The sequence below is a fragment of the Narcine bancroftii genome, chromosome 8 (assembly GCF_036971445.1).
Source record: "Narcine bancroftii isolate sNarBan1 chromosome 8, sNarBan1.hap1, whole genome shotgun sequence".
Classification (NCBI taxonomy): Eukaryota; Metazoa; Chordata; class Chondrichthyes; order Torpediniformes; family Narcinidae; genus Narcine; species Narcine bancroftii.
Genome location: NC_091476.1, coordinates 8618685 through 8632131, shown reverse-complemented (window position 1 = coordinate 8632131; position 13447 = coordinate 8618685). Strand labels below are relative to the sequence as shown.

The following is a 13447-nucleotide window of genomic DNA, read 5'->3' as shown; positions in this document are numbered from 1 at the left end:
AGCAGACACCATCCCCGCATCCTAATCCTTCATTCTAAACAAAAGTTTTCATGAGACTTCTATTTTAAGGTCTAGTCTTCAATCTTGTCTTAAGTTTGTGCATCAAGGATCAGCTGTCAATAGTCTAAAATTTCTCCCTTCCTCTTCCGAATGAGGAATGATCTGGCAGTTAGCCTGTGGGGCTTCTGTTAACGCCTCCGTGAACTGTGAGCACGGCAAAGAGCCTAACCATATCCTTGTGTGGCTTTGCTACTTCCTCTTGTTCTACTTTTATTCAGTCTTGTTGGTTCCTGCTACATAAGATGTCAAGTGTTAAATCTCCATGGTCTAGATGTTGAAACTATTATTTTTACACCATTCACAGAAAGTTTCCACAACAGTTTTTCTTTTGCTAACATCCACTGTTGAGTTTTCTTCAGCAATTTGCTTGCTCACCTTTTATGATACATTGGGACGTCATTGCATCAGTCCACGAAGTGCTATTTGATTATGTTGTGCTGGACACACAAAACAAAAGGTGTGTCTTGGATCAAATTAAAATTTTCCTTGAGCAATGCATGATGAACTCTGAATATATATAAAAAAAATTGTGGAGATGTCAGCATATTTGCTTCCCACTGGTCATCTATTCTTATTACCAATTTAATTTGCTTCCTTTTTGAGTCTGCATGCTTTGTTTCTCTACAAACTTTTAAAAATTTTAAATAACTGATGCATCATCAATAATCACAAAAGACAAGTTGTGAAACTGATAGGCTTTTGTTAACTAGTCTAGAACAGACGGCAACCTCATTGATCAAGGCAGAGTGGAATGGGGAGCATGCAAAGGGCTGTGAGTAGGATTGCTCTCAGGAGGAGTGTCCAGCCGGCAGGAGCCAATCATAGCATAACAATGGTTTACCACATTCACCCCTCCTTTTTAAAAAGAGTCCTGTGGGGTGAGGAAAAAAGTGAGACAAATATACATATACACATTTTACAGATTAAGTCTGTCAGGGGGTCTCCTTTGCCGCAGCGAATGATGTGATAACAGTTGACGGGCTGCCATAGTGTCCTAAGCAGCTTATGGGGTTGGCCTCTCAACACTGGTTACAGTTTGTCAAAAGAGGAGAGGTGAGATGGTAAGGGAACATGGTGCTGATGCATCATGGGTGACAACAGTAGCCAGGGGTGGAGAGTGGTCACCTAACGTAGCAGCAGGGGGGGTAGTATCTGTTGGTGGTCAGTGGTGATCAGAGGGGCACCCGATGATGCTGGATCCCAGATAGAGACTGTGTCCTCGCACCCATCAGGGAAGTCAACATAGGCATACTGGGGGTTAGCATGGAGGAGGTGGACCCTCTCAACCATTGGATCAGTCTTGGATTGCCTGGCATCCAAGTCTGGGGGACCAGTCTGGGGGAGGGGAAGCAGGCTTTCTAGGGGAAGCAAACATCTGTTCTTGAGGCGTGTTATAGGTGGCCATACATAAAAGTGACTGGACAGAGTGGAGTGCCTCTGGGAGGACTTCTTGCCATTGGGAGACTGGGAGGCCCCGGAACCTCAGTGCCAGGTGGATGATATTCCAGACCACGTCATTCTCCCCTTCCATTTGCCTATTTCCTCTAGTTTGTAGCTGGCGGACCTGCTCATGCCAATGCCCCTGACCAGCAAGTACTGCTGCAGCTCCTCACTCGTGAATGAGGTTCCCCGGTCACTGGATGAAGCTGAGATACCCATAGAATGTGAAGATATTGCAGAGGGCTTTGATAACTGGCTGTGGGCACGAGATGGGAAAAGGGAGTGTTCGTCAATGATTGTAAGGAAGTGGGCATTCTGGATGGAGGAGGGATGGGGCCCCTTGAAATCAATGCTTAGGCACTTGAAGGGGTGGTAGCTTTGATCAGGTGCATCTTGTCTGGCGCAGAACTGGCAGTTTTTTAGTCATTGTCTGGACTTCCTTAACAGACTATGGCAGGTTCTGAGCTTTGATAAAATGGAAAAACCTAGTTACTCTGGGGTGACAAAGGTTATTATGGAGGGTCTGCAGTCTGTCCATTTGGACACTGACACGAGTCCCACAGGAGAGAGCATCCGGGGACTTGTTAAGTTTTACAAGCCAGTAGAGGATGTCATAGTTGTAAGTGGACAGTTTGATCTCCACTTGAGGACCTTGTCGTTCTTGATTTTTGCCTGTAACGAGCTCAGAGGACCCATAAACCCAGAAGCAATAAATATTCACCAAGACAAATGGTTACTTAAACAAAAGTTGCTTTTAATTAACTTTAAACTTTAACTTCACTAACCTAACTTAACCCCCTTCTAATTCTAAGCACACGTGTATGTAATCTGTGTATAAGTTCAAAAGAGTTCTTTGGTTCACAGACCAATCTCACTTCTCATTCAGGCAATTCTTATACTGTGCACAGAATTTAACATGTATAATGCTTGAAAGGTAAATGGTTGCTGCTCAGGAAGGCTCTTGTCGATTTAGAGAGAGATTTGTTTTTCCAGGACATCCACACCTGATTCCTTTTTAATCAGCTGCTCCAGTGTCTTGCTGATGAAGCTTGCCCCCTTCAGATGATAACCTCTTTCTTTCAGGTCACCACAGAGTTTCTTTGTTTCTCTTACTACAAGTGAAACATTAGCCAGCCAATCCTCTTCTCTTGCATGAACCACAAGGGCTTTGACCAGGATGAAATAAAACACTTACAAATCACTCTCGCTTAGTGTTTGTATGTAAGCTACTCTAACAAACCTTTCCCAATTTATCTCCCAAATACATATCAATATTACTCTGTCACGTGCCCCTCTGCTTATAATTAAACGTGAATGCAGCCACTCGCTGATCCATGAGAAGATTGAGTCGTTTTTCCTGCAAGGTAGTACCTCCAGTGGCGTACTGTCTCCATGATGGCCTCGGCCTCCTTCTCAATGGAGGAGTGGCAAATTTCAAGGTCTTACAGGGTGCATGAGATAAAGGTGATGGGTCTACCCACTTGGTTGAGTGTAACAGCCATGTCAAAGTCTGATGCCTCGCACTCCACCTCGAATGGTGTGGATTTGTCTATGCCATGCATGGTTGCCTTGGTGATGTTGTCCTTTGTATAGTCAAATGCAGTTTGGGCTTCTTTTGGCAGGGTAAATCTTGTCTGTATAGTTGGGGACCCATTGAGTGTAATATGAGAAGAACCCAAGGCATCGCTTCAATGCTTTGAGGGTATGTGGGAAGGGTAGCTCCAGCAATGGATGCATGTAGTGAGGGTTGAGACCAATAATGTCATTCTCAACGACTCAGCCGAGGATGGCTAGTCATGCTATCCAGAACACACATGTCCTCATTGTAAGCAAGATTCAGGGATTTTGCTGTCCGGAGGATTTGGAGGGAATTTGCATTGTGATCCTGCAGGTCATGATGGTCACATTATCTAGGTGAGGGAAGGTGGCCTGCAGATTATAGTGGTCAACCATGCGGACCACCTCCCCCTGGAAGACCGAGACCCTGATGGTGATGCTGAAAGGGACCCGGAGGAAGTGGTAGAGAAATGCAGTATACTGGTTTGAGTAAGCATTTCACCATCACCTTGTCAACGGTATTGAGATGTACCAAGGATCTGGCATTAAAAAGTATGACACTCTAGTATCACCACATTTATCCTTGATTTTAGAAGTTGCTGAATCCAATAAGGCATGTTACCCATACCCAAGGCAGATGTGCAAAAAAAAGTTATTTGTCTGCTTGTCATGCTAAATGTTTTCTTTTGCATTCGACGTAAAACTTGTGTTCTTAATTGTTGGCTTGCTGCCACTCACTGGATCTGTCCTAATGTGACCATTTGTGTTGATTTCTATTTTCCTCTTTTCCCGCAAAGACTTTAATACAATAATAAAATGTCCCAATCTGATTCCTGAATCACTTCCTCCCCTTTCACCCAGATTGAAGGATAGTGAGCTAGTTTTGAGGGTGTTACAAGCCTGCTCCCAATGAAAAGATTAGCTCTGTCTGCACACGCTTTATTCCATACCTTCACGGCTAGCTGGAAACATTGGCTGGAAATCTGAGGAGAGACTCGGCATACGGCATGTCTATCCTGCTGGTAAGGGTAATGGTTTAAATTATGATTTGTTTTTCCTAAGGGGGTGTTTTATTCTAACATTTTCTCTGAATTCTTCCAGGACAAAGTGGGGCTCTTCCTTCAAAAGAGGTAAATTTGTTTTGTCAAGGTAACATTGGAACTTTCAGTAGATTTACAACCCATTTGTATATCCTCATCAGGTGACTTAACTTGAATTACATACCTGAATCAGCTACGATATGCTGATTTTATGAAATCTAAACAAAAAATGTTATTAATGCTCAAACCGACAGGCATCAGTTATGGAAAGAGAAACAGTAAATGAAAAGTTTATGGCCCTGTACAATGACGTGTGCGCCAAATCCATTATTGCTGCAGTCGAATAAGTAGTATACATTGAATTAAAAAGAGATAAATGTGAAAGATAGATGGATACTATTCACATTAAACATGGTATTGGACAAGAAAATGTGTTTCAATAGAGCAGACAGGTTTTTTGCTATGTCAAAGTAGTTTGAGTACCGGTAGAGTAAGGGAGTTTCAAGAACACGATAGCTGTTAGAAACGAGAGGTGCTAATGTTTAGATTTCCGTACTTTCTGCCTAAACATAGAAGTAAAAAGAGGTTGTGACTAGTGATATGGGGATACTTTGATGTTGGCAGTGCCTCACATCGGTTTCTTCAATGGATGGGAAGTTGGAGCCAATAAATCATTTTCATTGTAGGGGAGAATAATGTATTAATTGGAAATCACCATCAGTCTAAGAATACTGTAGTACATGATCCTTCGGCTGTGCTATTTCATTGCCTGTTGGGACTGTGTTGGACATAAACTCTTAAAATTGTAATCCTTTAGTCATATTCGGCTATGGTGAAGTACAAAAATTTCCATTAGGAATTGTATTTTTTTTTAATTTAGACATATGATACAGTAACAGGGCCTTTCAGCCCATGAGTCCGTGCTGCCCAATCACACCCAATTGACCCCCATATGTTTTTGAAGGATGGGAGGAAACTGGAGTACTCAGAGGAAACCCATACAGACACCAGGAGAACTTCAGGAATAATGTGAATATTGTTAAGTCAACGACACTGAAAATGGTTTAGTAAGATGTGTGGATGTCAGATTGCTCATCACTGTTGATTGATTGAGTAAAGCAGAATGTCAGCTGGATTTTCAAAAGGGAAATCCATTGACCTACTTGGTAGCTAAAACAGATGGAATAGAATGCATGCTGGGAAAGTTGATTTCAGGAGTTCACAACAGATTTGATGATCTTTGTGTTTGCCTTCACACTTGAGACTGCACAAGAGCTTGCACAAAGAGCTGGGTAATTGATCTGGAGAACCATCAGCAGTTCTGGGCACCAGTCCTGGGAGGGGGAATGCTTTAAATTTATCAGTGATATGTAGACAAGAATTAAGTTGCCGGGCATGATTAAACACATTTCCTGGAGTTAAGCAGGTAGTGGAGCAAGCAAGAATGTTTTCAAACTATTGAAGGGAACTCTTGGGCAGAAAAGAAATATCTTTGCTAATTATAGACTCGTACAAAAGTACAAAAGACTCATACAAAACTGAGGTCCTCCATCAGCCAGCTCCCCACCATGACTACCAGCCCCCCCACATCTCCATCGGGCACACAAAACTCAAAACGGTCAACCAGTTTACCTATCTCGGCTGCACCATTTCATCAGATGCAAGGATCGACAATGAGATAGACAACAGACTCGCCAAGGCAAATAGTGCCTTTGGAAGACTACACAAAAGAGTCTGGAAAAACAACCAACTGAAAAACCTCACAAAGATAAGCGTATACAGAGCCGTTGTCATACCCACACTCCTGTTCGGCTCCGAATCATGGGTCCTCTACCGGCATCACCTACGGCTCCTAGAACGCTTCCACCAGCGTTGTCTCCGCTCCATCCTCAACATCCATTGGAGCGCTTTCATCCCTAACGTCGAAGTACTCGAGATGGCAGAGGTCAACAGCATCGAGTCCATGCTGCTGAAGATCCAGCTGCGCTGGATGGGTCACGTCTCCAGAATGGAGGACCATCGCTTTCCCAAGATCGTGTTATATGGCGAGCTCTCCACTGGCCACCGTGACAGAGGTGCACCAAAGAAAAGGTACAAGGACTGCCTAAAGAAATCTCTTGGTGCCTGCCACATTGACCACCGCCAGTGGGCTGATATCGCCTCAAACCGTGCATCTTGGCGCCTCACAGTTTGGCGGGCAGCAACCTCCTTTGAAGAAGACCGCAGAGCCCACCTCACTGACAAAAGGCAAAGGAGGAAAAACCCAACACCCAACCCCAACCCACCAATTTTCCGCTGCAACCGTGCCTGCCTGTCCTGCAGCTGACGTGGACTTTTACCCCCTCCATAAATCTTCGTCCGCGAAGCCAAGCCAAAGACAAAAGTTAGAGCCAGGCTTTTGTGAATGAACTTCCATGAGTATATTCCAAATGAAGGCCAGCACCCTGTTTCCTTTATAAAATGTATCCACTTGCAAGATCTCAACTGAGAGGCTGAAACTGGACCATTTCAGAAGATGTATTTGGAGTTGCATGGTGTTTAGTAAAGGTAGCAGATGAGCTTGCCTCAAGGACATTAATGAACCAGTTGAGTTTTTCATGATACCCTATGTTTATTTAATTACTTGAATTTAAGCACCCTGATGGTATTCTAACTTGTCTCCCAGCTCCGCAAGCCTCTGGATATCACTCCTGTAATTTAACCACCATCCCACCACAGGAGACTGGGAAAGCTAGCACTCCGTGACAGGCAAACTTGCACAAACTCCCATCTATCACTTTAGCTTGCTGGCCTTGTGTCGTTTTGTAACCTCCTGTTCCCATCCACTCAACATTCACTTCCATATACAGTCTTAGCAATTAGGTTCCCTTGCTTTCTTTAGCTGTCCTCGTTTCAAGGACAAACATGTCATGGATAGAATTTATCAGGCTAGCCTGATTATGCCCAGCAATCAAAATCTTTTCTAGCAGGTGCATTAGGATTTTTGTTTAAATTTGTTTGACGGTGAGGAGTTGGGGGAGGGGTTATTCTAAGTTGCTGAACTGCCCAAACTGGAATGTTTGAAGGTATGTATAGATTAAAAGCTGCTGCGTTTTAACAGAGCCACTGAAGTAAACATGAAGTAAACATTGAGGAATGTGTGTTTTGTGGATTGATACTTGGATATTTGTTGGCAAGTGAGCTTGAATTTTTTTAATTTGAATAAGGTATATGAATTCAAGAAGGTTGATCAAGTGGTGTGAAATGTGCAGAAAATGTTGATCTTTCAGCAAAACCTAATTTGATGGTGGAAATGTAATTGAGAGATTGCACTGCATGTAATCTAAGAATTTAGTGATCTATCCAGAGGGCAAATAATTTATGCTGAAGAGTTTGACACCCTTGTGCTTGACAGAGTTTGTTGTTCTGAGAAATGATTTCCCTTTGTAAAACAAAATATTCCATTTTTATGCACTGGAAATAAAGTTGCTTTCCCAAACCTGATTAGGCTGTGGACATTGGTGGCATTTTATCCATGTGAGCAATTGAAACTCTGAAGAATTTGACACCTCCCCTTAATCATGTTTCCTATCTTTACCATTGTTTGGGCTTCTGTACCGTGAATTAGTTGGGTGGGGTGCAGGTGATTAATGAAGAGAAGATGAGGGCTGGCTAAATTGGAAGTGGCTTACCAATGAACAGAAACTGGAGTAGCCATCTATAGTCACTTGAATATTTCTGATCAAAGTGACTAATTTTCTGCTTTCCAAAAACCATTACACCATCTGCAAGGCATGAGTCAAAAGTCCGAATGAATAATTGGCACACACTTGAATGAGTGAAGCTTGAAATTGGAGGTGCAAGCCACAATTTTTATATTGGTGAATGAGATGAGACTCGGTAGGATGGTGAAAAAGCATAGTGAAGGTGGCATGATGGTGTAACTGAAGGAGTATAGTTTGTATATAGACTACATCTCAAGGCAACAATTCACCACCCATTCCCATGCTGGTGTCTGTTAATGGCCTAATGTCCCACCATGTTTTTGAAAATTATATTTAAAATTTTTTTTCCATTCATGTAATCATACCCAGATGCAAAATATAGTAGTCAAATATTAGTATCAAATTCATTATACAAGATGGTATAAAACCCCAACCCCCTCCGCCCCTAAACAAAACCCCAAGAAAATAAATAGAAATGAGGAAAAAGCATAGAAAAAGAAAGAAAAAAAAAATTAAGAATAGAAACCTAGTTACCAGAGGACACCTCTCACCACGTGGCTCGAATCATTTGTAAATCCAGGCACCAAATTTTCAAAAATACGTCATATTTATTTCTCAGATTATAAGTAATCTTCTCAAGAGGAACACAGCTGTGCATTTCTGCGTTCCATTGCTCCATACCTAGGCGGGTGAATATGCCTCCGTGTTGAGGCCGCAAGTGAATTGGAGAAACACCACCTTGTATTCTTGTCTTGACAGTCCACCCAAGTGGTGTTGATGTCTCCAATTTCCAGTAACTTTTCTTTCTTTGTTTGATTTTTGTGTGATATCGTTGAGCTGGATTTATAAACTTGTTGCATGTTTGTAGGAAGAAGTGCTTGTCCATCCATTGAAAGCCCAGAATGGAGGAAACAAATTCAGTGAGTCGGACAAGACCGAACATGGAAAGTGCAGACTTGAAGAATAATTCAAGTTAAAACTGAACTGCAGAATCTTGGTCTATTTGATATTCACCAATGTAATCAAAATATGAATTTAAACATTGATCCTGAGGCAAAAATCCTGTAGATGTTGGTTATCCCGAATAGCAATAAGTGTTGGAAATAGTCAGTGGGGTCGGCAACAACTGAGGAGACTGGAAACATCTAACCTTTTCATTGGAAGAGAATCTTGAAAATAATCTGTCTGCTTGCTCATAATGTTCTTGTGGCTGTTAAGGGGACACTGTAAATGCTTTGGTGCCCATGCCACCCATTTACGCACATGGGAGGACTGCTTTTGAGTCTCTCCTCACTCCAGCTTCATGGAGTAAAAATACTAAATGCTGGAGAAGTTCAGCAGGTCAAACATACCATTTTGTGTTTTTACTTTGACCACGGTGTCCACAGATTTTTGAGATCTGTGTCCAGCATTCATGGAGCTCAGTACAAAACCACCATGAAGTGATTTTCAATTTCTTTCAATATTTGCCTTGTGTTATACTCTCCTATTCAGTTTAACTTAGATGAAAGGTGGAACTTAGCTTCTTTCAAACCTCTCTTTCTTTCCCCACCCATTTATAATTACTTCATCTGTTTACACACAGGTTCCAAAGTATTGAAGTGCGTGCTTCATTAATGAATGAGCTCTTCCAAAATGCTGGTGGAGCTGTCAGTGCACAGCCAGCGGGACTGTCACAGGGAAGTGGTGGAGCTGTCAGCGCATACCTATACTTTAAATCATCTCAATTACTTACAATACCTAATGCAATATAAATGCTATGTAAATAGTTGTTCTCAACCCTTTTCTTTCCACTCGCATACCACTTTAAGTCATCCCTATGCCATCGGTGCTCTGTGATTAGTAAGGGATTGCTTAAGGGAGTATGCAAGTGGGAAAGGAAGATTGAAAATCACTGCTGTAGACCCAATTGTTACTGAAATATTTGCTTGAGATAAATTGTCATTGGCCCATTTCCTTTAGAGTTCTGAAACCGTGCGCATAACGAGTCAATTAAGTACAATTAAAAAACAGTGGCTTTCAAACTTTTTGTTTCCATTCATATAGCACCTTAAGCAATCTCTTACTAATTGCAGATTCCCTACGGCATAGGGCGTGAATGGAAAGAAAAAAGTTGAGAACTACTGTTCTATTGCTGGTCTGAGGGTTTGTCCCAAATTTGAACAGTCTGAAGCCCACTGCGGTAGATTTTCTTAGTCTTTTATGCATTGCATATGTGTGTCTTCTTAAACTGTGTGCTGTTTTTTCCCCCATGGCCTTTTATACGTTGTGTATGTGCTTTGTTCCCATTATGATCTCACTCTTCTGCAATACATAATCTGTCACTTGGGACATCACCACTGGAGGTTGGTCCCTCCCTTAGCTCCATGATATCCACATGAATCAGGGAATTCATGGTCCAGAACCAGGAGTTGCAAGTTGGTTCCTTGCTGGGGCCTCATTTCTGTAAGGGGTGCTGGACAAAATGACAAATGTCTTCCTTATGATAGACAAAGTTAAAGAATTTCATGTCTGTTACATTCTAACTGTAGTATTATGTGACAATAATGAAACCTTTACCACTGTGAATGGCTCACTCGGTACTGCAACACGGTTCGTTTACTTTTCTATTTAGTGGGTTGCCAGTAGGCACTTTAAACAGGGAAAATGCCCATCTGTAAAGGTGGAGGTTCTTTGCCCTTGCGCCTAAAGACTTGCCTCTCTGAATGTGCTGTGGCTGGTGCCAATTCCAACCTTCACCTCCTGATCTGAATGTACAGCTCTCCCCTCTCCCTCCATGACCCCCAAGGCAAGGGAAGTGGGTGGGGGCCATTGGGGGGGCAGCAACAGCCTCATGGGGCCAAAACATGGCAGAGCAATGGCCGTCTTCCCTACCCATCATTCCCCCACCCCACATAGCTGGAACTATTCTGGGAAAGGTGGGGGAATGATGGGTAGGGAAGACGGCCATTGCTCTGCCACACATTTATGACAGGTGGTGCAACGGCACCAGTCGCCCCACTTCCATCAGCTCCAGAGGGCGCTACGAGGTGCCTCTCAATATGAATGAAAGCCTTTTTAGGGCTGCTGTCTGAAAGGTAAGTTTCCAATCCACTCTTGTAGCTGGCCTCCAGGCAGAGGCCTGACATGAAATGGCCTAATGTTAAAGGGGCTACTACAGTTTTTAATTTGGAAGAAAGTGTAATTGATGATGTGCAGATTATGTGCTCTGTTAATACCAACTTTTTGTTCTATCTTTTGGCAGGGTTAAAACAATCCAAAACAACAAACTCTAAAAGGGCCTGAAGTCTTACCAAAGCTGAATCTTTGTAAGTACTTTACACACCACAGAGAAACTAGTTTCCAATGTTCTGTGTGGCCGAGTAACTCGTTCACAGGGAGGCACTTACTCTGATGGAGCTGGATGATCCTTGCCTCCGATTAGACATTGCCTCCGATTAGACATTGCCTCCGATTAGACATTGCCTCCGATTAGACATTGCCTCCGATTAGACATTGCCTCCGATTAGACATTGCCTCCGATTAGACATTGCCTCCGATTAGACATTGCCTCCGATTAGACATTGCCTCCGATTAGACATTGCCTCCGATTAGACATTGCCTCCGATTAGACATTGCCTCCGATTAGACATTGCCTCCGATTAGACATTGCCTCCGATTAGACATTGCCTCCGATTAGACATTGCCTCCGATTAGACATTGCCTCCGATTAGACATTGCCTCCGATTAGACATTGCCTCCGATTAGACATTGCCTCCGATTAGACATTGCCTCCGATTAGACATTGCCTCCGATTAGACATTGCCTCCGATTAGACATTGCCTCCGATTAGACATTGCCTCCGATTAGACATTGCCTCCGATTAGACATTGCCTCCGATTAGACATTGCCTCCGATTAGACATTGCCTCCGATTAGACATTGCCTCCGATTAGACATTGCCTCCGATTAGACATTGCCTCCGATTAGACATTGCCTCCGATTAGACATTGCCTCCGATTAGACATTGCCTCCGATTAGACATTGCCTCCGATTAGACATTGCCTCCGATTAGACATTGCCTCCGATTAGACATTGCCTCCGATTAGACATTGCCTCCGATTAGACATTGCCTCCGATTAGACATTGCCTCCGATTAGACATTGCCTCCGATTAGACATTGCCTCCGATTAGACATTGCCTCCGATTAGACATTGCCTCCGATTAGACATTGCCTCCGATTAGACATTGCCTCCGATTAGACATTGCCTCCGATTAGACATTGCCTCCGATTAGACATTGCCTCCGATTAGACATTGCCTCCGATTAGACATTGCCTCCGATTAGACATTGCCTCCGATTAGACATTGCCTCCGATTAGACATTGCCTCCGATTAGACATTGCCTCCGATTAGACATTGCCTCCGATTAGACATTGCCTCCGATTAGACATTGCCTCCGATTAGACATTGCCTCCGATTAGACATTGCCTCCGATTAGACATTGCCTCCGATTAGACATTGCCTCCGATTAGACATTGCCTCCGATTAGACATTGCCTCCGATTAGACATTGCCTCCGATTAGACATTGCCTCCGATTAGACATTGCCTCCGATTAGACATTGCCTCCGATTAGACATTGCCTCCGATTAGACATTGCATATTCAACTCCTTCCAAATAAGCATTTAATTGAAACAAAGGAGTGAAACAATTGATTTAAAATGTAGGATTGCTAGGTTAGGAAATGATTTGCTGTTGCGCAAATTCCGTCACATTTATTAAATGTGGTGACTTTAAGACTGGAATATTGCCATTCTCAAGCATGAACTATACACTTCAACTGCAGAATAAACAACATTTTTGTATGTGTCTGTAACTCTCTTTGAGAATATTTTTGATGCAGTTGAAATGTAAATTTGGAGATGTGGTTGATTGTGTTGTGGACTTGTTTTTATCCCAGTTGATTCTTCTCTCAAGCTGTATTAAGAAAGTTTCCTACCAAAATACAAGATCTGCAATGAAGTGGATTTAGAATTGGCTGGCCCATAGAAGACACAGGATAGTATAGTGATGGGTCAATGTTATTTATGATTAGTGATATTCTGCAATGATTGGCGTGGGAACAGTGTTCTTTGTGATATAAATTACTTGGATGAAAAAGTGAATGGGTTAGTAAATTTGCAGATGACTAACATTGATGGAGTTGTGGATGGGTTTTGGGCTATCAAAGAATTCCAAACAACATGGATCAATTATTTGAGCAGAGAAATTACAAATGGAGTTTAATTTCACAAATGTTGCACTTTGCAAGATCAAATATAAGGAGAATATATACAGTTAATGGCTGGTCTTTTATAAATGTGCAGATGGACATGAGGGTTCAGGTCAATAGATCCTTGAAAGTAGATAGAGTGGTAAAGAAATCATATGATATGCTTGGTCAGAGAGTTGAGGAATAGTAAGAAAATCTAACTAAGTAAGGAATGGAGTATTGTGTATGGTACAGAAAGATTTACCAGGATGTTGCCTGTATCTGCAGATATGAACTACAAGGAGAGGTTAGAAAACTTTTTGTATGGAGCATTGGAGGTGGATGAGTGATCTGATAGATGTTTATAAAGTTCTGGGAGGCCTCGATAAGGTCGAGTCTGAATCTTTTTGCACATT

General features: G+C 42.5%; 1 protein-coding gene across 10 annotated transcripts in view; it reads left to right on the top strand.

Moving 5' to 3' along the window:
• acsl4a (acyl-CoA synthetase long chain family member 4a) overlaps positions 1-13447 on the top strand; it is a 68311-nt gene that overhangs the window by 22302 nt on the left and 32562 nt on the right. For 2 of the 10 annotated variants that reach the window (XM_069892838.1, XM_069892831.1), the window contains exons 1-3: positions 10155-10246; positions 11046-11109; positions 12741-12948. The gene's annotated coding sequence lies outside the window, so the exon portion shown is untranslated. Of the gene's footprint in view, positions 1-4167; positions 4188-10154; positions 10247-11045; positions 11110-12740; positions 12949-13447 lie in introns of those variants that run through there. The other 8 variants (XM_069892832.1, XM_069892835.1, XM_069892837.1 and 5 more) reach the window with 5 other exon arrangements.